This window comes from Amia ocellicauda, chromosome 6 (genome assembly GCF_036373705.1).
Source record: "Amia ocellicauda isolate fAmiCal2 chromosome 6, fAmiCal2.hap1, whole genome shotgun sequence".
NCBI lineage: Eukaryota > Metazoa > Chordata > Actinopteri > Amiiformes > Amiidae > Amia > Amia ocellicauda.
Window position 1 is genome coordinate 44,010,133 of NC_089855.1, and position 22,532 is coordinate 44,032,664.

At 45.1% G+C, this 22,532-nt stretch overlaps 1 non-coding gene across 1 annotated transcript; it reads right to left on the reverse strand.

Annotated features, from left to right (window-relative positions):
- Nucleotides 1-10,399: 10,399 nt before the first annotated feature.
- LOC136751985 (U5 spliceosomal RNA) lies at nt 10,400-10,514 on the reverse strand. The gene has a single exon (XR_010817167.1). It is a non-coding gene; the product is annotated as a U5 spliceosomal RNA (small nuclear RNA).
- Nucleotides 10,515-22,532: the final 12,018 nt, after the last annotated feature.

Genomic DNA, 22,532 nt, shown 5'->3' on the forward strand with positions numbered 1-22,532 from the left:
AAACCATCTTCAATCAGGTTGGAACGTTCGTTGCAATGCCTTTAATACACGCAGCGTGGAGAGGAACAGTGAATCAAGAAGATCCCAAAGTCGCTCTGCCTTCATTTAAAAGTCAGAGGCTTTTATACACAAAAAACAAAGATCTGGTTTCAATCACAGAGTCATTACTATATTATCATTAGAGAGTTAGCTAAGCAGAATATATATCAGAGTTCATAGGTCAACACATGGATTAGGGGGCAGGCACTTCAATCATACTGTTTGACAATATCTCCAAGGTCCACATCGTAAATAACGAACAGAAAACAAGCTACCTTCTGGCCTGTCCTCCTGGCTTGACCTTATCTTTCTTAAGTATACAAGAGAGTAGAATTGATATGAGGGAATGAATTCTAACGTTCCTTCCACAGTGCCCAACACCTACCAGTATGTCCTTTTAGTATGTCACAAAGGTTCCCTAATTAGTTTTCCTGTATGTTATGAATGTTCCCTAAGCATGTGACGAAAGTTCCCTAGTTTATGTTACAGATGTGCCCTAGCACTTCTCTCTCTCAATTCAGAGCATTTGTATTGGAGGGGAAAGTGGATGAGTTTGTACCATTCTTGGGAGGCTCTGCCTTGTTGGGGCGGAGCTGTGATCCAGGTGAACAGCAGATCGGGCAGAGCTGGGCATGTTGCCGGAGGAGGAGGAAGGCCGGTCAAGCAAATAAGCTTGCTAAGGTACGCAGCAGCAGCAAACAGCCCCCCTATCCAGCCAGCCAGGCAGTCTGGCTGGCAGTGACTGAGTGGTTGACAGACGGCAAGCAACGGAATGCTCGTGCTCTGTGATGTCATAGCAGTCAGCTCAGAGAGAGGTTCGTGTTGTCATCGCTGAGCTGGCTGGCTCTGTGTGTCTTGCTGGCTGTGTGTATGTGTGTGTGTGAGAGAGAGAGAGAGAGAGAGATTTTTTGATTTTTAACACCTTTATTTTACTAAAAAAAAACAATTAAAACAAACTAGAAACACATAAAAGACATGAAAAAAACTCCCGACATAAAAACACAGCCTATTCTAAAAACGCTCAATAAAAACCACTACACACGTGCTACCTATAAAATATTCAAGTGAATTAAACCAGTTGGTTTAAATGTCCAAAGTATATGGCACAGAGGGCAGCCCCGACACCCCACATCTGCAGAAAAGTGTCCAGGTCTCCCGTCAGGCTGTAGAAATTGTAATCCAGTCGCACTCTGGAGCTTACGAGAGACCAGAAGAGGGAGAGTGCACACTGTTGCTGCACGCACTAAGTCTGACTTCTCCTACTGCTCAGGATAGCCAGCTTAGCCTGCCCCACTAGAAAGTTTGCTAACTGACAAACATGTCTGTGGCGCTGCTTGTACTGGACTCCCAAAATAAACACAGAGCGTGAGAAAAGGAGGCCTAGCTGCTTGAACAGGCTCTGCAGTGCAGTGAACAGCAGCTCTAATCTAGGGCAGTGGCAGAAACAGTGAAAAAGTGTCTCTCTCTCCCCGCAGTGGGGGCAGGTGTCGCTCACTCGGGGGTCCAGTGTATGTGCAAAAGAGTTTGTTGCGATGACGCCATGCAGAAGCCATGCAGAAGCGGGGGCTTGTTCAGGCTCCTCCATGCCGGGCAGGCATCTTCCCCCAGAGCCAGGTGCTCCCTCCAGGGGGTGTCAGGGAGGGGCTGCAGCTGCTGATGGTGCAGCTCCCTCACACTGAGCTGATAGAGCTGCTGATGCTGAGCTGTGGAGACAGACACACTACAGAGACTGTGAGGCGACAGAAGGCGGCCTGATGAGCTAGGGGGGACTGAGAGACACAGACAAACAAGGGGAAAGACGGTGTCAGGGTCCTTGGGCCAGCAGTGCTGCATGAGAGCCTGGAAAAGCCGCTCCACAGCGCCTATGGGAAGGGCGTTCTGTACTGCCCAGAGAAATCTGGTTACGACTCTCAGTGACCTCATACCCAGCCTGGCAGCCAGGCTGTCGGCACCAACCCACTGTCCCCTGTTAAAATCCAACAAATCCTTCAGCCGGATCATGTCGACCTTAAGCAGGACTGACCTGAGGCTGCTGGAGAGCAGGAGTGGACAGCTAAAACCGGGGTTATACAGCAGTGGCTCCTCTAACAGCCAATACAGACTGCTGCCCCCCAGCTCCCTACCCAGGGAGAAGCGCTGCCACACCTCTAGAACAGTACTATAAAAAACAGGCAGGGAAGGAAGTATATGGGGAGGTGTCTTAAGTTAAAACATGTGTCTGTCATAACAAGTGTCCAGGGCGGGAGACACTGGGGATCTTGAGGGTACAGGAGCCTCTGAGCTGCCTGCAGCCGAAAGGCACTCAGCCTGCTTAACAGATCAACCAACCCCTGTCCCCCCTCCTGGAGCGGCAGGTACAGCACTGCTTTGCGCACCCAGTGCAGCCCGTCCCAGAAGAAATCCAGGAGCAGGGTCTGTATCTGGGACACCAGGGCCGGTGGGGGGTCCAGACATGCATAAGTGTGCCAGAGCATGGAGGCCACCAAGATATTAATAACAATTGCTCACCCCCTAATGGAGAGCTGGGGCAGCAGCCAGCGCCATGCCCTCAACCGGCCCTGTACCCTCTCCAGCAGGCCAGCCCAGTTCTCCTGCGTCTCCCCCAAAGTCACACCCAGCACCCGAGGGCTTGAGAGAGACCACTGCAGCCCCGCAAGGAGGGCAGGGGGTGCAAAAACCTCCCACACCCCAACCAGATAAGCGGTGCTCTTGCCCCAGTTGACCCTGGCTGAGGATGCCCTGCTGAACTCCTCCAGACACTCCCACAATGACCTGGACGTCTCGCTTGCCAGACTGTGTGTCTCAGCAGCATAAGCCGACACCCTGACCGCCTGCTCTGGGTGACAAGGGATGGACAGCCCGGCTAGCAACTGCCTCAGCATGTGCAGCAAGGGCTCGATAGAAAGGGAGTATAGCATCCCTGACAGACTGCAGCCCTGTCTGATGTCTCGATGGATTTGGATATGCTCACTCAGGCCACCATTGATCTTCAGCACACTAAACACACGACAGTACAGCAGCTGAATAAATTCTACGAACCGCGGGCCGACACCAACTGCTCTCAGCACCTGAAACAGGCACTGCGGCCGGCATGATGTCTCTGAGCCGCTTAGCCAGAGCCTTAGACAGGATCTTATAGTCCTGACACAGCAGCGCCACTGGCCTCATGTTCACAATGGAGGACAGATTCCCCTTCTTGGGCAGCAGGGTCAGAATAGTTCTACGACAGCTAATGGGCAGCAGCCCAGCTCACAGGCCCTCCTGCAGCACTGAGAGCAGGTCCGGGCCCAGCTCAGTCCAAAACTGTGAGAAAAACTCCACAGTGAGCCCATCCAGCCCCGGTGCCCAGCCCTTATTGAGCTCTTGCATTGCGCAGGTCAGTTCTGCCAGAGTTAGTAGGGCCTCCAGCACCTTGACCCCATCCTGTGGGAACTTAGGCAGACCCTGCAGAAACTGCTGCTGTTGCTCCAGGCTGCCCGGCTCTGCGGAGTACAGCTCCCTATAGAACTGTGCGGCATGACTACGCATCTCTTGCCTATCCTGCAGCACACGGCCCTCAGCCGTCCTCAGGCAGAGCATCACCCTGCTCTGCTGCCGCCTGCATTCTATCCCAAAGAAGAACTTGATGGGCGCATCCATCTGTGTCAGGCTCTGGAACTGCGAGCGCTCCATTGCTCCTCGAGCCCACGTCCTTAGCAGCTCTGACAATGCCTGCTGCATAGCTTTGAGGTCCTCTAATGCCCCTGAATCTCCAGAGTCCAAGGCTCGGTGGAGCACCTGAATCTCTCCTTCTAACTCCTTCATAGATTCATTCAAGCTGTCAGTCCTATGCTCAGTGTACTTCTGGCAGAAGAGCCTGGTCTGAACCTTGCCAATGTCCCACCACTGTCTCAGGGAGGCAAACCTAGGGCGCTCTGATCTCCATCTCTGCCAAAAGAAAAGAAAAGAATTACAAAAAATCCTGTCCTGCAGCAAGCTATTATTGAAAAGCCAGTAGGCACTGCGCAGCCGGACAGGAGGCAGGGTGACACTCACAGTGATGAGACAGTGGTCAGTGGTCAGGTGGGGGTGATATGGAAGCCACCGATCAGATTGACATGATGTCTAAAGGTATAAAATCTACCAGCCTGGCTAGCGACATAATGCTAGAACCTGGCCTCACCCAGGTGTACTGTTTCACCTTTGGGTTGGCATTCCTCCTGACATCGACCAGATTGTGCAACTGTGTATTACCTTCCAGCTGTTTTGCCGACTGTGGACTGGGCTCCAAATGATTCCTATCTAATCTATAGTCCACAGTACAGTTCCAATCACCCCCCCAAAACCAGGATCTCCTCAGCCCCATAGTCTGCTAGCGCTTTGCTGAGCACCGAAAACACTGACAGTCTGTCTCTCACAGCATTGGGGGCATAGATATTAATAAACACTGTAGCATTATGTTGGGTGTATTTTTATAAGAGCATTTTAGCTCTGAGCTGAAGCACTGACCTCTCCCCCCAAAGTTATCAGATTTTCTTAACTCATCAGCTTGGAACTGGTTTGCATCAAAGTGACAGTTTTGGGGAGGATGGCACCACAAATAGGCCAAATAGTTTGGAATCCTGCTGTGGCATGTCTGGAGAAGTGGGCCTGTAGGTAATATAACTCTTTGAACTGGAAATCCAATCTCACAAACTCAAGAACCAATCACCTATTGATCTGACAGGCGTATACAGAACAGCACACGGTCTCTCTCTCTCTCTCTCTCTCTCTCTCTCTCTCTCTCTCTCTCTCTCTCTCTCTCTCTCTCTCACCTGAACCAGAAACTCGCTGCCACAGCTCAACCTGTAGCTCTGTTGCCAGAACCAGAACCAGAAACCAACTAAATCTTTGCCAGCAACAGAAGAGTTAAACTGGGAGAAGGAGATTGAGCCGTATGAAGAATTCTTTTAAAGGACTTCATCAAATAAAGAATTTTACAGACTACACTGCCCGCCTGTGCCCACCTGATCAGTGGAGTTTTTACAGCTGGACAATTGACTAAGTCGACTGTATACGAAAGTGTCAGTCATTTAAATAGCTACTGAGTCTTAAGAAACTCGATCCTTGGAACAAACAGGGCCCTGCTTTCCTCAAAGACTTTGTTTTCAAGTAACTATGGTGGAAACCCTGCTTACAAAGAAGATTTTGTGCACAACCTTGGAGCCTTCAAACCAGTGGAAAATCGGTTTGGAAAAGACTCTACATTCGAGAAACCCCAACTTCCAGGTGCATCAACTGAATGGAAGTTCTTGGACAAAGCCGAACCGGACTGCCTTTGTTCCAAACCACACGGACCTCGTGCCGTGTGCTGTTATCTGAGCCCGAAGCCAGAGAGGCCTCTCTGCGACGAAGTTCAGATAAGTTTAACAGTTTGGAGTTCATGATTCATGACATTTGAGAAATCAATTAGAAATGTTAATCTGTGATTCATAACTCTAGAATGTGTAATATCATTTAGTTTTCTTCAATATAAATGTGTGTTGCATTAAACTGTTTTGTTGATAATTTTAGAAATAAAATCTGTCAACGCCGAGAAATATCTTCTCATTCCTGTTTAACTGTTTAGTCTGAAATTGACACAAGTTAATAGACACCAGATTATAGGTGGCCCTGCCTATCCTTAATCATTGAATAATAATCAGTTAAGGGAAATTGTGGTAAGAAGTAATGATAGGATCTTTCTCGGCACCTACGTAAATGAGACTGATATATATATAACGAGAAGTTACCTGACATAAATACTATCCTGCGTAGTTATTTAATGTCTATCTAACAATACTAATGAGAGACTCACCACCGGTATTGTGGTCAATGTGTTTATAACCTTTTTTGTTTAACCATTTGTGTGATATCATATGCGATCACATGGTCTTTGATTTGGTCAAGGAAGTGATTTGTCTTTGAGTTGTTGATCTAGAGATGAATGTTAATTAGTTTTGCCCTTTTGTATAATTGGTGTAGTGCTACATTTAGTCTTTGTTTTTGAATAAATTTGACAATTTATATCTTTGGAATTGGAGTCTGCGTCCAATTATTACAGAAATTGAGTTCTACAAGATTCCAGGATTCGTGATAAGGTGATACTATAAATTCACTTCTTGAATTGAAATTTATAAGTGTACCTTACGCTACAATAAACAAAACTATTATTTTGAAAGTGTGCAATTTGTAGCCGAAACGGAAGCACACCGGAGCCCCGGAGTCGGATTAGCTATCAAAAATAATACATAATAACACAAATAGACACAGACAATAATAACAACGGTGGTGACAGCACAGCCGTGAAGCCAAATAACCGAGCAATAATAATTGTTAATAAACAATAAGCAATGCTCGTTTTTTCAGTCAATCTAAATAAATAGTTGAACTGAAAACTCATAGGTCAATTGGTTTCTCTTTTAAGATTCTTTTTAGAGGGAAGATGTGGTCAAGTCACAGATGTGCAATAATCATTTATTTTGACAAAAATAGGAAACTAATATCATTCAATTATAGTACTGAAAATAAGTAATATTAAGCTTCTGCTGGATTACAGTAAGAAACAGATAATACCCATTTTCTTCTTTCTCCTCACAGTACAGCTTATAGGCCAGTCTGGTCAGGCAGGAAGCAGTGTGTCTCTCTCTCTCTCTCTCCTCTCCAGCTCTGTCTTGTGTCTCGTTGCAGGATGAAGAAGTTAAGAGAACTCAAATTCTCTTTGTTTTCCCTTTTATAAGGTTTCCTTCCAACCAATAGCATTTTGCCACCACCATGACTTGGGTGCTTTATGATAATGTAATTATGAAGTGGAGGTCCCTTCGAATTTGGCTAGGAACCGATAAGAGGACAGGTCCCTTTTGGTCTTCTGGACATACAGACAAGGTTACCAGGGGCTACCAGAGGCTACCAGTGGCTACAAAGGAGCTGTCCATTGCTTATATTTAAATAAATTATGTTATCCAATCAAAAAACATAACAGCCATTACTGCTATCCGTCAGTCTGGTGTACTGTACGCTCCTATACTGTACTATCAAGAGTATGCGCTGCACACATTCATATCGGTTTCCTCTTTAAGTAAAGAGGACATTTAAAAACCTTTACATTAAATCTTCCTTTTAACATTTACCAAATTTTATAATTGATAATTATATATATACAGTATGTTATTACATAATTATTTAAAAAGCTATAATTCTTCTAAATAGTTATTTCTGTTCTAATTATTGTAAATAAGCAATTATTTTTAAAAGAGAAGAGTCTGGAATAAGAAATTATGCAGGTTTTCCATTATGTAGAGAGGGAAAAAAAAACACAGAAACTGCATTCAACTTCCATAATGCACCATTTTGGGCAACACAAATGTTCCCATGTAAATTAGACTGAGTTGACTATCTAATTTACATAGAGGACATTTAGCACCCCCTGGATGTGCCCTGGATGTGCATCCCACAAATCTCCATCAACTGCAAGATGCTATCCTATCAATATGGGCCAACATTTCTAAAGAATGCTTTCAGCACCTTGTTGAATCAATGCCACGTAGAATTAAGGCAGTTCTGAAGGCGAAAGGGGGTCAAACACAGTATTAGTATGGTGTTCCTAATAATCCTTTAGGTGAGTGTATATTGAAAACTACAGAGAATTGAGACAAATCCAATTTACACTTCATAAATAATCTTAAAACGTTTCCAAACAAGGCAAAACCCACTTGAAATACGTTCATTCACATTATTAGTAAACAAAAAGAGAGATTGTTACATATGTTCCCTATGATGCATCTACAGAGCGAGAGACAGAGACAGAGAGAGAGACAGAGACTAACACAGCCACCCACTCACACACACATACATACACACAGCCAGCAAGACACACAGAGCTAGCCAGCTCAGCGATGTCATCACGAACCTCTCTCTGAGCTGACTGCTATGACATCACAGAGCACGTGCATTCCGTTGCTTGCCGTCTGTCAACCACTCAGTCACTGCCAGCCAGACTGCCTGGCTGGCTGGAAGGGGGGGCTGTTTGCTGCTGCTGCGTACCTTAACAAGCTTATTTGCTTGACCGGCCTTCCTCCTCCCACATGCCCACCTATGCCAGATCTGCTGTTCACCTGGATCACAGAAAAACCCCAACAAGGCAGAGCCTCCCAAGAATGGTACAAACTCATCCACGTTCCCCTCGATGAAGAGGAACCCGATTCCAAGACGCTTCCGACCAACTATACATATTTGTGTGTATTAAAGATCACATTTTATTACATTTTGTTTTCCTGTACTTTATTACATCTTATTGTGATTTATAATTGTATTGTTTCTTTTCCATATATATGTTTGTATGTATGTATGTATAAATGTATGTTTGAATGTCCTATTGCTTTGACAATACAAATGCACTGAATTGAGAGAGAGAGAGACAGAGAGAGAGACAGAGACAGAGACAGACAGACACAGAAGACAGACAAACAGGCACTAACACATCCACCCACCCACCCACTCTCTCTCTCTCTCTCTCTCTCTGCATGCTGGGAGTTCATAGGGGAAGTCAGTGGTGGTGGGAGGTTTGTTTGGAGAGAGTGTGTGTGTGTGTGTTTTTACTACTCTTTTTCTTTCCTTTTCTTGTTTTTTTATAGATACTTTTAATCGTTTGTTGGTTTTAAACGATTCGGGTTTAGGGGGTTGTTTTTCGATTTAGATCAGCATGGCGTTGCGGGCGGGGAGACCCCCCCCTTCATTTAATTACGAAACGCTGACCCGAAAGCACGGGTTTATACTCGTGTCCCAGGAGTAGGTGTCGGTAGAGGACTGTGCGATGGAGATCGGAAGGAAGGTCGGCTTCCAGAACATCGTCTCTGCGGTTCGAATGAATAAGGGCATCGTGGTTTTCCTGAATTCTGAGGCGCTGGTGAAGGATGTGATGGAGGAGGGGGTCACAGTGAAGGGGACCTTCCTGCCCACGCTCCCTCTGGCCACCCCGGCTGTAAAGGTGGTTACTTCCAATGTGCCCCCCTTCCTGAGCAACGATCTGCTGGCGGGGGATCTGAGTCGCTATGGCCGGCTCACCTGCGGCATTAGGAGGGTGCTGCTGGGCTGCAGCGCCCCGGAGCTGAAACACGTCCTCTCTTACCGCAGACAGGGTTTCATGGTGCTGGCGGACGGCGCCGATGAGTTAAGCCTGTCTCTGAAGTTTAAGATCGAGGGGTTAGTGTACGTGGTGTTCGTGTCAACTGATACCATGAGGTGTTTGAGGTGCGGGGCACAGGGGCACATCAGTCGCTCTTGCCCTCAGGGAGAGGCTCCGGCGGCCGGGCGAGAGGAAGGTGAGGAGCAGGCAGGGCCGTCTGGTGTCGGCTCTGCCATCCGGGGGAGCGATGAGGGGGAGGCGGTGGCAATCGCTACTGGCCTCGGTGCGGACAGAGTAGGGGAGCTTAATGGGGAAGCTGCTAGCAGTGAGAATGCAGAGCAGCCACGGGCTCAGTTAGCCGAGGAGGGAGCTGCTGTTGCTGCTGATGCGGCCGCCACCAAGACTGAACACTTAGCCAGTGATGACGGGTTTAAAGTGCCCAGGAAAAGACAGCAGAAGCAGTCTGCCCCGTCTTCTGAGGCCGTTGATACAGTTGTCTAAAAAGGCGAATATTGCGAGGACGGCTGGTGAGGAGGATCCCGGAGACGGTGTGGGGGCTGTGGTGCGGCAGGACTCACAGTCAGGGGAGTCTGTCTGGGGGAACCTGCCGTCTCAACCCAAGGTGGCCGACCGGCTGCGGCGCCGGGAGTCTGAGTGCAGTGCTGCGGCTGTGGAGAGCGCAGACTCGGACAGCGCTGCTGAGGGGGACATCGCTAACTCCCAGGGCGAGCCCGTCTCCACTGACACTGCGGGATACAGTGCTAAAAGCAATAAGGATTTTTTAAGAGAGACCAAGGGGAAGAGGAACATAGTTTTAGAAAACTTCTTCCCTTATGCAAAGCAGTTCCTGGCATCTGCACAAGTGATCCTGCAGGATGTGGCACTCGCGGAGTTTAGTGAGCCGGAGTGCTACAGGTTAAAGAAGTGGAAAGAGTGTTGTCAGGACTGCTTTGCAATCTAAAGATGATGGTTAATAGTATGTTTTTTTATGTCTCAATTTTTATTTGTACAAGAGACGCACGCAGACAGTGTGAATGAGTGTGAGTGGCAGCGGGAGTGGAAAGGAGAGAGTGTGTTTAGCCAAGGGTCTAGTGTGAGTGGGGGAGTGGGGATTTTATTTTCACACACTTTTAAAATGGATTATTTTAAGAAAACAGAGTTTGTTGGTGGAAGATTGTTGATGGTAAAGGCATCAATGCCCACCTATGCCCGATCTGCTGTTCACCTGGATCACAGCTCCGCCCCAACAAGGCAGAGCCTCCCAAGAATGGTACAAACTCATCCACATTCCCCTCCATGGAAAGCTTTAACAAAAGGCAAAAGCGTTATAAGTAATGAAGAGGAACCCGAGTCCAAGACGCTTCCGACCAGCCATACATATTTGTGTGTATTAAAGATCAAATTTTATTACATTTTGTTTTTCTGTACTATATTACATCTTATTGTGATTTATAATGATATTGTTTATTGCTTTGACAATACAAATGCACTGAATTGAGAGAGAGAGATAGAGAGAGAGAGAGAGAGTGACAGAGAGAGAGAGAGAGAGAAGTGCTAGGGCACATCTGTAACATAAACTAGGGAACATTCGTCACATGCTTAGGGAACATTCAAATCATACAGGGAACATTTGTTAAACGAATTAGGGAACCTTTGTGACATACTAAAAGGACATATACTGGTAAGATGTTGGGCACATTTGAAACAACAAAAATGGCATTTGGTTATTCATTAGGGACATTAATACCAGTCTGTGCAAATAACTATGCATATTCCAATGTTTGCTGCAGGACTTACAGATTGAGTGAGGGGGTCAATATGTTTGATTCAGAACTAACCACTGCTTCCTCAATTTTGTTTTAAACATAATTTAAAAGAAAAGTGGGCTATACATTGGTCTGTAAAAATGCAAAAAATGGTCCCTAAAGCAATTCTTTTAGTTTTTTGACACAATTCCTTAAACCCATTTTCTGTAAAATATGTTATCAACTTGCATTAATATATCATCCAAACTACAATGATACTAATAATGAAAATGTTCATATTATTATATTCTAAGGGTTCTAGTCTATTATGTATTGTATTTATTATCAGGCCCTTCTCTTATGTTTTACAGTTCTTATTATTATTCCGTACAATACAGGGATTAAATTAAGCATTTTAACCACAAAGTATTGGCTACAGTTATGATGCCTACTTCAGTGTTCATATGCATACAGTTTCTGAGGTCTGGACCACTGCACATTAGTCCCTGGAGTTGTAGTCCAGACCACTGCAAAATTCGTGCTGAAGTGATCTGGATCACCACGCAATGGCCCAAGGACCACTGCAAACTTGGATTTCAATGTTTTTGTGTAATCAATGTTGCAATAGCACCTACCATGTTCCTTTGTGGCGAGCTGGTTAATTCTGTTGTTTAACATTAAAGAGAAAAATTAACATGAATAAACTTACTGTTGAAGATTATTATTTTATTATTTTTATTTCTTGGCAGACGCCCTTATCCAGGGCGACTTACAACATAAGTGCAAAAATACAGAGAAGTACAAGGCATCAATCATTACAAATTCAACTTAGTTAAAAAATATCGCAATTCAAAATACATTTTAAAAATTCCAATTACAATTTACACAAGTACAGTAAAAGACTTCCTACATCCTGGACGGTGAAAGCTAAGTGCTGTCAAGATGTAGGGTTACAGACTAGGGCTACAGGAAAGGGAGCAAGGAGGAAAACATTCAAGAACGAGAGGAGCATAATAAGCTGAAGTGCTATCTAGCAGAGATAGAGGACTAATATTACAAGTGCGGTCGGAAGAGATGCGTCTTGAGTAAGCGCCGGAATGAGGTCAAGGACTCTGCTGTTTTGACTTTGGTGGGCAGGTCATTCCACCACCGAAGTCAAAACAGCAGAGTCCTTGACCTCATTCCGGCACTTGTGTAACCCTTGTGTAAGATGTAACCCTTACCCAGTGGCTAACCCTAACTCTATGTTACAAATGTTCCTTAAAAGCTTATTTTGCAAGATCAATAAAGAACCTTTAGGAATTTTAAACTTTTAAAGATACACATAGGTAATACCAATGTGCTTTAACAATTCCGAAAATAATAATGCGTTTATCTTTAATAGTGAAGATATTGTATAGATGTATATCTTTCATATACACAAATAGAAAAAAAACAGTTTCCAAACCGAATATAGAACTGAAACTTTCATGCGATCCATTACCCAGAGCACCTGAAGAATGCTCCGGCCAGGAAGAGTCTCAAACAACACATACTGAAGGACAACCCAGAGACTCTCAGAGCCGACTTGTCTCAGACTGGAGACCAGCAAGTCACCACCAACCTGGTCTTCTACACCAAGCACACCGACGCCTGGCACGCTGCCATCTGTCAACTGTACAGGCACATTAAAAAGAGAGGCATCAGTAAAGGAAGACAGGTGTCAATCAGTGAGGAGGACGACCCAGACACCTCCATGCTGACAATCAATCTGTACCACACTGGAACAGTCTTAATACAGGGCAGCGAGGGCAGCCTGGGCACCTTTGAAAATCAGTTCCACTCACTGAAAACGCTGGCTGACAGAGAGAAAAAGGAGAGACGTGTCCAAAAGAGCACAGACGCAGCCTTACAGGAGGAGAGTCCAGCCCCACACTGCCCTGCCAACGAAAGGGGAGAGCGCCGCGCCAGAGAACAGCGAGGAATCCACACGCAGCCCAGCGCAGGACACCCCTCAGACACCCGACACAGTGTCCCAGCTGAGGGAGAACATGTCCCTGTTGGAGGTGGAGCTGATGGAGCTAAAAGAGCTGGTGCTGGCCATGCTCACAACCTCCAACACCACAGAGCAGCTAACAGACCAGCTCAACAGAGTCCAACAGAGCACAAGGTCACAGTGAGGGAGCTGAGGGAAGAGGTGAGGGAGCTGCAGCAGGACAGGGAGGCCATGAGGAGGAAGCTGACGGCCCTGAGAGAGGAACTGCAACGCAGAGACAAGACAGTGCAGAGCCTGAAGGAGAAGCTATACAAATTCACTGCCCACAACAACTAGCCCTCAAGAAACCCAGCAGTGCACAATGTGCAGAGCCCTCCCACCCCAATGACATCCAGACATACTGACTCTCACACAACACACCACTCACACACTGCATCCAACACACACCCTGAGCCTGACACACACACTGCACCCAGCACACACACACAACCTGACCCGAACACACAGAGTGCACCCAGCACACACACACACCCCTAAGCCCGACATACACACATACCCTGACTCAGACACACACACTGCACCCAGCACACACACACCCTGACTCGTACACACACACTGCACCCAGCACACACACACCCTGAGCCCGAAACCACTCACAAAACCTGCGCACCACACACACAGGCCGAACCAAACACAGATGAGACCCCCTCACGCAGAAAGACTACCAGGAAGAAGAACACTGAAGTAGCCCTGCTGATAGACTCAAATGGCAAACTCATAAATGAGAGGCGGCTCTTCCCTGATGGCAAGATCTCCAAGTTCTGGTGTCCGACCACAGAGAGGGCCATTCAGCAGCTGTCCGAGGAGAGCCTCGGCTCCCCCAGCCATATTATTATACACACAAGCACAAACGATCTGAGGACCCAGCAGGACAAGGTGGCCAGCTCCATCAGAAGAGTGGTGGAGAGGGCCACCCAGACCTTCCCCCACGCCAAAATCATCATGTCCACCATGCTGCACAGGAAGGCCTTCCACCCCAACACCATCCACATGATCAACGCTGAGATCTCTCGGGGATGTGCTCTGATTCCAAATGTGCACCTGGCACACCACCCCACTCTTGGGGCCCACAGCTTGTTTGACCACGTCCATTTCCACTAACAAGCAGTGAGCGTCTTCGCAAAGACACTCAAAGACATCGCTCTGGGCCAAAACCCAGCCCTTCCCCCACATGGTCACAGAAGTGTTCCTGTGTGCCATGTATGTTCCCCCCTCAGAATCCCCATATCACAATGAGGAGATCTTCCCCAACCTCCAGACTGAGGTCTGCCACTTCCAGGTCCAGGGAAGTGTGCTGATCTGTGGGGACCTGACCGCCCGGACAGGCAGCCTGCCTGACTTCACCAGCACACAGGGAGACAGCCACATATTCGGCCACACCCCCTTAAACACCCCCATCAGCTCCCTCAGACACAGCCACGACAGGGGAGTGAATAAAAACGGGCAAAAATTACTGCAGCTCTGTCAGGGACTGGGCCTGTATATCGTGAATGGCAGGATCCGGGGAGACTCTCTGGGAAGATACACCTACAGCTCAGCTCTTGGCAGCAGCACGGTAGACTATGCCATCACAGACCTAGACCCCTTCTCTCTCAGTGCATTCACCTCTATCAGACCACAGCCAAATCACTGTGTTCCTGAAGAGGACAGAGCACAGCAGCAGCGCTCACACACAGCCCAGCAAGCTGTACAGCCTCGGACACTCCTACAGATGGGCTCCAGACAGCACACAAGAGTACCAGAAAGCAATTGGCAATCAAGACATCCAATCACTAATACACACCTTTCTGGTCATCCCAAATCAACATAGTAAAGAAGGAATACATCTGGCTATAAAATACTTAAAACATATATTTGAAAAAGCAGCTTTACAGTCAAAATTGAAAATTAAAAAGAACATCCCAACAAAATACAAAGAGGAGAATTGGTTTGACAAGGAGTGCAATACAATAAGGAAGGAACTGAGGAACGAAGGAACACTTAGATCAAAAAGAACAACACACCCTAAAGCAACTGACAATAATCGAAGAGTCCATTAACACAAATAGATTCTGGGAAAACTGGAAAAAATGTAGTAAATTAAAACCTGAAGAATTGGCCATTCAAAATTGAGATATTTGGAAAAACCATTTTGAAAAACTTTATGAAAACATTCACCACACTGAGAAATCAGCTCAGCATGACATCAGTGTGAAACTAAAAAGAATGGAATTGGCATTTAAAGACACCCAGAATCCCCTGGACTCAACTATTACTGAGCAGGAGTTGCAGGAGAAGCTGCGCGCCCTGCTGCCCAGGAAAGCATGCGGGCCTGATGACATCTCCAACGAGATGCTGAAACACAGCAGCCCTGAGCTACAGCAGGCCCTGCTACGGCTGTTCAACCTGGTGCTCAGTGTGGGCCACTTCCCTGACAGCTGGCATAAAGGACTGATCACCGCGATTCATAAGAGTGGAGACAAATTGGACCCTAATAACTACAGGGGCATCTGTGTGAGCAGCAACCTGGGGAAGGTGTTCTGCAGTATCATTAACGCCCGGATACTGGCCTTCCTTACCGAGCACAGTGTCCTGAGTAAGAGTCAGATTGGCTTCCTCCCAAAACACCGCACAACCGATCATATTTACACCCTACACACTCTCATTGACAAACACGTCAACCAAAATAAAAATAAAATATTTGCTTGTTTCATAGATTTAAAAAAAGCATTTGATTCATTCTGGCACGAAGGTTTATTTTACAAACTTCTCCAAAGTGGTGTAGGGGGTGAAACATATGACATCATCAAATCAATGTATACAGGAAATGAGTGCGGAGTTAAAATTGGCAATAAAAGAACAGAGTTCTTCACTCAGAGGCGTGGGGTGAGGCAGGGCTGCAGTCTGAGCCCAACGCTATTCAATATTTACATGAATTAATTGGCCACAATGCTGGAGCAATCTGCAGCCCCCGGCCTCACCCTACATGACACAGAAGTCAAGTTCCTGCTCAACGCAGATGACCTGGTGCTGCTGTCGCCCACAGAGCAGGGGCTGCAGCAGAACCTGGCACTGCTGGAGCAGTACTGTCAGACCTGGGCCCTGGCAGTAAACATGAAAAAGACAAATACCATGATATTCCAGAAAAAGGCCAGGCCTCAGGGAACTAGGTACCACGTCACTTTAGCAAACAGCACCATCGAACACTGCACCTACTACACATACCTAGGCCTCACACTCAGCTCAACAGGAAGCTTTAACACAGCAGTGAAGACACTAAGAGAGAAAGCACGCAGGGCCTTCTATGCCATAAAGAGACACTTTTGCATAAAAATACCTGTACAAATCTGGCTAAAAATAATTGAATCCATTATCCAGCCCATTGCTCTCTATGGCAGTGAGGTGTGGGGTCCCCTCACAGGGCAGGAGTTTGCTCAATGGGACACACACCCAATAGAAACCCTGCATGCAGAGTTCTGCAAAAAAATCCTACAGATGCAAAGGAAAACACCGAACAACGCATGCAGGGCAGAATTAGGCCAATACACATTATTAATCAACATACACAAAAGAGCAATTAAATTCTGGCTCCATCTAATAAACAGCGACACACACTCCTACCACCACAAGGCCCTGCAATGCCAAGAGCTGAACCCAGAGAGGAGCCCCCTCAGCCAGCTGGTCCGCAGGCTCACTGCGCAGACACACACCGACACCGGCCAGCCTCAGGACAGCAACACACACATGCACACAATCAGAGTCAACCAAATTATCACACAGCACAAAGAAAACTACATCACCCATTGGGAAACAAATACAGAAGCACGAAGTAAACTGCAGTGCTATCGGGCCCTAAAAAGACACTACACATTGTCAGAAAACCTTAAATTAATAACGTACGAAAAACACATCATAGGGAACATATGTAACAATCTCTCTTTTTGTTTACCAAAAATGTGAATGAACGTATTTCAAGTGGGTTTTGCCTTGGTTGGAAACGTTTTAAGATGATTTATGAAGTGTAAATTGGATAAGTCTCAATTCTCCGTAGTTTTCAATGTATGTGCCATTCAGTAGCGTTCATGTTACAGATGTGTCCTATGCAGTGGTAAGGTCAATAAAATGTCAGTAAAACTTTATTTTAGAAATTATAGAGGGGATCAAATGCAAATAGAGGCTCCGCACTAATTATCTAATTTACCAACAACATTTAAAATTTGGTCTTGCGAAGCTGCAAAAAAATGTTGTATAATCGTATGTGTGTTTATACACCAGCTGCTAAAGTCTGATAGCTTTGATCTCATATTTTTTTTCTCGTGAACACCAAATGCTGTTTGCTTGATTTTTAAAGATTATGTCATAAATTCTGTCATAAAGCCTGACAAATTGTATGCTGTAATATTGAATATTTCCAAAGTTACATCATTTGTTTGTTTTTCCTATCATGTTACAAATGTTCCCTATGTGAAATATGCATTATATCTTAATAATGTCAAAACAATTAAAGATATACGGATTATGATTTGTGGTAAAGTTATAACACATTGCTTTTAACTATGTGTGTCAGTAAAAGTTTAAAAAATCCTGACAGTTTTTTATTGATCCTGCAAAATAAGTGTTTAGTGAACATTTTTAACTTAAAGTAAGGGTTAGTGTTAGGGTTAGGGTTATGAATATAATTGATATATAGAATTGTTAAGAACTGTAAATGTTTAAATTCAATTTTTCATGGATTGTGTGAAAGTTTCAGTTCTATATTCGGTTTTGAAACTGTTTTTTTTTCTATTTGTGTATATGAAAGATATACATCTATACAATATCTTCACTATTATAGATAAACACATTTTTATTTCCGGCATTGTTAAAGCACATTGGTATTACCTATGTGTATCTTTAAAAGTTTAAAATTCCTAAAGGTTTTTTATTGATCTTGCAAAATAAGTGTTTAGGGAAAATTTGTAACATAGAGTTAGGGTTAGCCACTGGGTAAGGGTTACATCTTCAACAGTAAATTAATTCTTGTTAATTATTCTCATCAATGTTAAAGAACAATAAGTTCTATTATGTGTGTCGAAAAAATGCTGATATTGCATAACGTTTGCTTGTGTATTCTGCAAAACACATATTTATGGAACATATGTAACATTAGGGTTACGATTTGCCATAGACGCGGTATGAGTTTGATTGTGATGTTAAAGACACAGTCGCCTCGGTGCCGATTATTATTGCTGTGTTTCTCCACTTCTACTCCACACTTGGGAATGCCCACATCCAGTGACGTCAGCATTCGATTCCAAAACCGGTGGAAAAGCGGGACAGTTCACAAAAAGATCAGCTGGATCCCAGGCCGAGCAGCGGCTCTGGCTCCAGCACCAGCACCATGTCGGTGGAAAAGCGCTAAGTGAGCTCACACTGAGCTCAGTGCAATGTCTGCTCTGGAGAGCTCACAGTGTGACCTAGTCGTGAGTTCACGTCTTTACTGGGTAGTCCTTGAAAACTTAATCGACTCAATTCTTGGGCTTAATTGGTCAAAATTACCATTGGTTGAAGGTACTCAGGGACTGATGTGTAGAGAGACTTATTAAACCTGCAGGATTGTGGATTTCCCAGAACAGAATTAACCAGCTCACCACAAAGGAACATGGTAGGTGCTATTGCAACATGGATTACACAAAAACATTGAAATCCAAGTTTGCAGTGGTCCTTCGGCCATTGCGTGGTGATCCAGATCACTTCTGCAGGAATTCTGCAGTGGTCTGGACTACAACTCCAGGGACTACTGTGCAGTAGTCCAGACCTCAGAAACTGTGTGCATATGAACAGTGAAGTAGGCATCATAACTGTAGCCAATACTTTGTGGTTAAAATTCTTAATCTAATCCCTGTTTTGTACTGTAAGATATTATTTGTTAGAATGTATTTTTCTATGGGAAATTCTATACCATCTGGTTTGGTAGAGGAAACAGACCTCCTCCCTTTCATCTGGTAGCCCCTGATATCCCCTGGTAGCCCTGGTAACCCTATCTTTATGACCAGAGACCAAAAGGGACCTGTCCTCTGATTGGCTCTTAGCCAAATTCAAAATGACCCCCCACTTCTAGATTACTTTAGCATAAGACACGTCATGGTGGTGGCAAAATGCTATTGGATGGAAGGAAACCTTATAAAACGGAAAACAATGAGAATTTGAGTTCTCTTAACTTCTTCATCCTGCAACGATAAGACTGAGCTGGAGAGGAGAGAGAGAGAGAGACACATTGCTTCCTGCCTGACCAGACTGGCCTATAAGCTGTACTGTGAGGAGAAAGAAGAAAATGGGTATTATCTGTTTCTTACTGTAATCCAGCAGAAGCTTAATATTACTTATTTTCAGTAATATAATTGAATGATATTAGTTTCCTATTTTTGTCAAAATAAATGATTATTGCACATCTGTGACTTGACCACATCTTCCCTCTAAAAAGAATCTTAAAAGAGAAACCAATTGACCTATGAGTTTTCAGTTCAACTATTTATTTAGATTGACTGAAAAAACGAGCATTCAAAATTCTCTTACAATTGTTTATTAACAATTATTATTGCTCGGTTATTTGGCTTCACGGCTGTGCTGTCACCACCGTTGTTATTATTGTCTGTGTCTATTTGTGTTATTAGTTATTATCTTTGATAGCTAATCCGACTCTGTTCCGTCCGCGCTCCGGGGCTCCGGTGTGCTTCGGTTTCGGCTACAAATTGCACACTTTCAAAATAATAGTTCTGTTTATTGTAGCGTAAGGTACACTTATAAATTTCAATTCAAGAAGTGAATTTATAGTATCACCTTATCACGAATCCTGGAATCTTGTAGAACTCAATTTCTGTAATAATTGGATGCAGACTCCAATTCCAAAGATATAAATTGTCAAATTTATTCAAAAACAAAGACTAAATGTAGCACTACACTAATTATACAAAAGGGAAAAACTAATTAAAATTCAACTCTAGATCAACAAATCAAAGACAAATCACTTCCGTGACCAAATCAAAGACCATGGGATAGCATATGATAACACAAATCGTTAAAAAAAAAAGGTTATAAACACATTGACCACAATACCGGTTAGTAAGACGAAGGTGAGTCTCTCATTAGTATTGTTAGTCAGACATTAAATAACTACGCAGGTTAGTATTTAATGTCAGGTAACTTCTCGTTATATATATATCAGTCTCATTTACGATTAGGTGCCGAGAAAGATCCTATCATTACTTGTTACCACAATTTCCCTTAACTGATTATTATTCAATGATTAAGGATAGGCAGGGCCACCTATAATCTGGTGTCTATTAACTTGTGTCAATTTCAGACTAAACAGTTAAACAGGAATGAGAAGATATTTCTCGGCGTTGACAGATTTTATTTCTAAAATTATCAACAAAACAGTTTAATGCAACACACATTTATATTGAAGAAAACTAAATGTTATTACACATTCTAGAGTTATGAATCACAGATTAACATTTCTAATTCATTTCTCAAATGTCATGAATCATGAACTCCAAACTGTTAAACTTATCTGAACTTCGTCGCAGAGAGGCCTCTCTGGCTTCGGGCTCAGATAACAGCACACGGCACGAGGTCCGTGTGGTTTGGAACAAAGGCAGTCCGGTTCGGCTTTGTCCAAGAACTTTCACTCAGTCGATGCACCTGGAAGTTGGGGTTTCTCGAATGTAGAGTCTTTTCCAAACCGATTTTCCAGTGGTTTGAAGGCTCCAAGGTTGTGCACAAAATCTTCTTTGTAAGCAGGGTTTCCACCATAGTTACTTGAAGACAAAGTCTTTGAGGAAAGCAGGGCCCTGTTCGTTCCAAGGATCGAGTTTCTTAAGACTCAGTAGCTATTTAAATGACTGACACTTTCGTATACAGTCGACGTGTCCAGCTGTAAAAACTCCACTGATCAGGTGGGCACAGGCGGGCAGCGCAGTCTGTAAAATTCTTTATTTGATAAAGTCCTTTAAAAGAATTCCTCGTACGGCTCAATCTCCTTCTCCCAGTTTAACTCTTCTGTTGCCGGCAAAGACTTAGTTGGCTTCTGGTTCCAGTTCTGGCAACAGAGCTACAGGTTGAGCTGTGGCAGCAAGTTTCTGGTTCAGGTGCGAGAGAGAGAGAGAGAGAGAGAGAGAGAGAGAGAGAGAGAGAGAGAGAGACCGTGTGCTGTTCTGTATACGCCTGTCAGATCAATAGCTGATTGATTCTTGAGTTTGTGAGATTGGATTTCCAGTTCAAAGAGTTATATTACCTACAGGCCCACTTCTCCAGACATCACACAGCAGGATTCCAAACTATTTGGCCTATTCTTGGTGCCATCCTCCCCAAAACTGTCACTTTGATGTAAACCAGTTCCAAGCTGATGAGTTAAGAAAATCTGATAACTTGGGGGGGAGAGGTCAGTGCTTCAGCTCAGAGCTAAAATGCTCTTATAAAAATACACCCAACATAATGCTACAGTGTTTATTAATATTTATGCCCCCAATGCTGTGAGAGACAGACTGTCAGTGTTTTCGGTGCTCAGCAAAGCGCTAGCAGACTGTGGGGCTGAGGAGATCCTGGTATTGGGGGGGTGATTGGAACTGTACTGTGGACTATAGATTATATAGGAATCATTTGGAGCCCAGTCCACAGTTGGCAAAACAGCTGGAAGGTAATACACAGTTGCACAATCTGGTCGATGTCAGGAGGAATGCCAACCCAAAGGTTAAACAGTACACCTGGGTGAGGCCGGGTACTAGCATTATGTCGCTAGCCAGGCTGGATAGATTTTATACCTTTAGACATCATGTCAATCTGATCGGTGGCTGCCATATCACCCCCACATGACCACTGACCACTGTCTCATCACTGTGAGTGTCACCCTGCCTCCTGTCCGGCTGCGCAGTGCCTACTGGCTTTTCAATAATAGCTTGCAGCAGGACAGGATTTTTTGTAATTCTTTTCTTTTCTTTTGGCAGAGATCAGAGCGCCCTAGGTTTGCCTCCCTGAGACAGTGGTGGGACATTGGCAAGGTTCAGATCAGGCTCTTCTGCCAGAAGTACACTGAGCATAGGACTGACAGCTTGAATGAATCTAAGAAGGAGTTAGAAGGAGAGATTCAGGTGCTCCACCGAGCCTTGGACTCTGGAGATTCAGGGGCATTAGAGGACCTCAAAGCTATGCAGCAGGCATTGTCAGAGCTGCTAAGGACGCGGGCTCGAGGAGCAATGGTGCGCTCGCAGTTCCAGAGCCTGACACAGATGGATGCGCCCATCAAGTTCTTCTTTGGGTTGGAATGCAGGCGGCAGCAGAGCAGGGTGATGCTCTGCCAGAGGACGGCTGAGGGCCACGTGCTGCAGGATGGGCAAGAAATGTGTAGTCATGTCGCCCAGTTCTATAGGGAGCTGTACTCCGCAGAGCCAGGCAGCCTGGAGCAGCAGCAGCAGTTTCTGCAGGGTCTGCCTAAGTTCCCACAGGATGGGGTCAAGGGGCTGGAGGCCCTTCTAAATCTGGCAGAGCTGACCTGCGCAATGCAAGAGCTCAATAAGGGCTGGGCACCGGGGCTGGATGGGCTCACTGTGGAGTTTTTCTCAGAGTTTTGGACTGA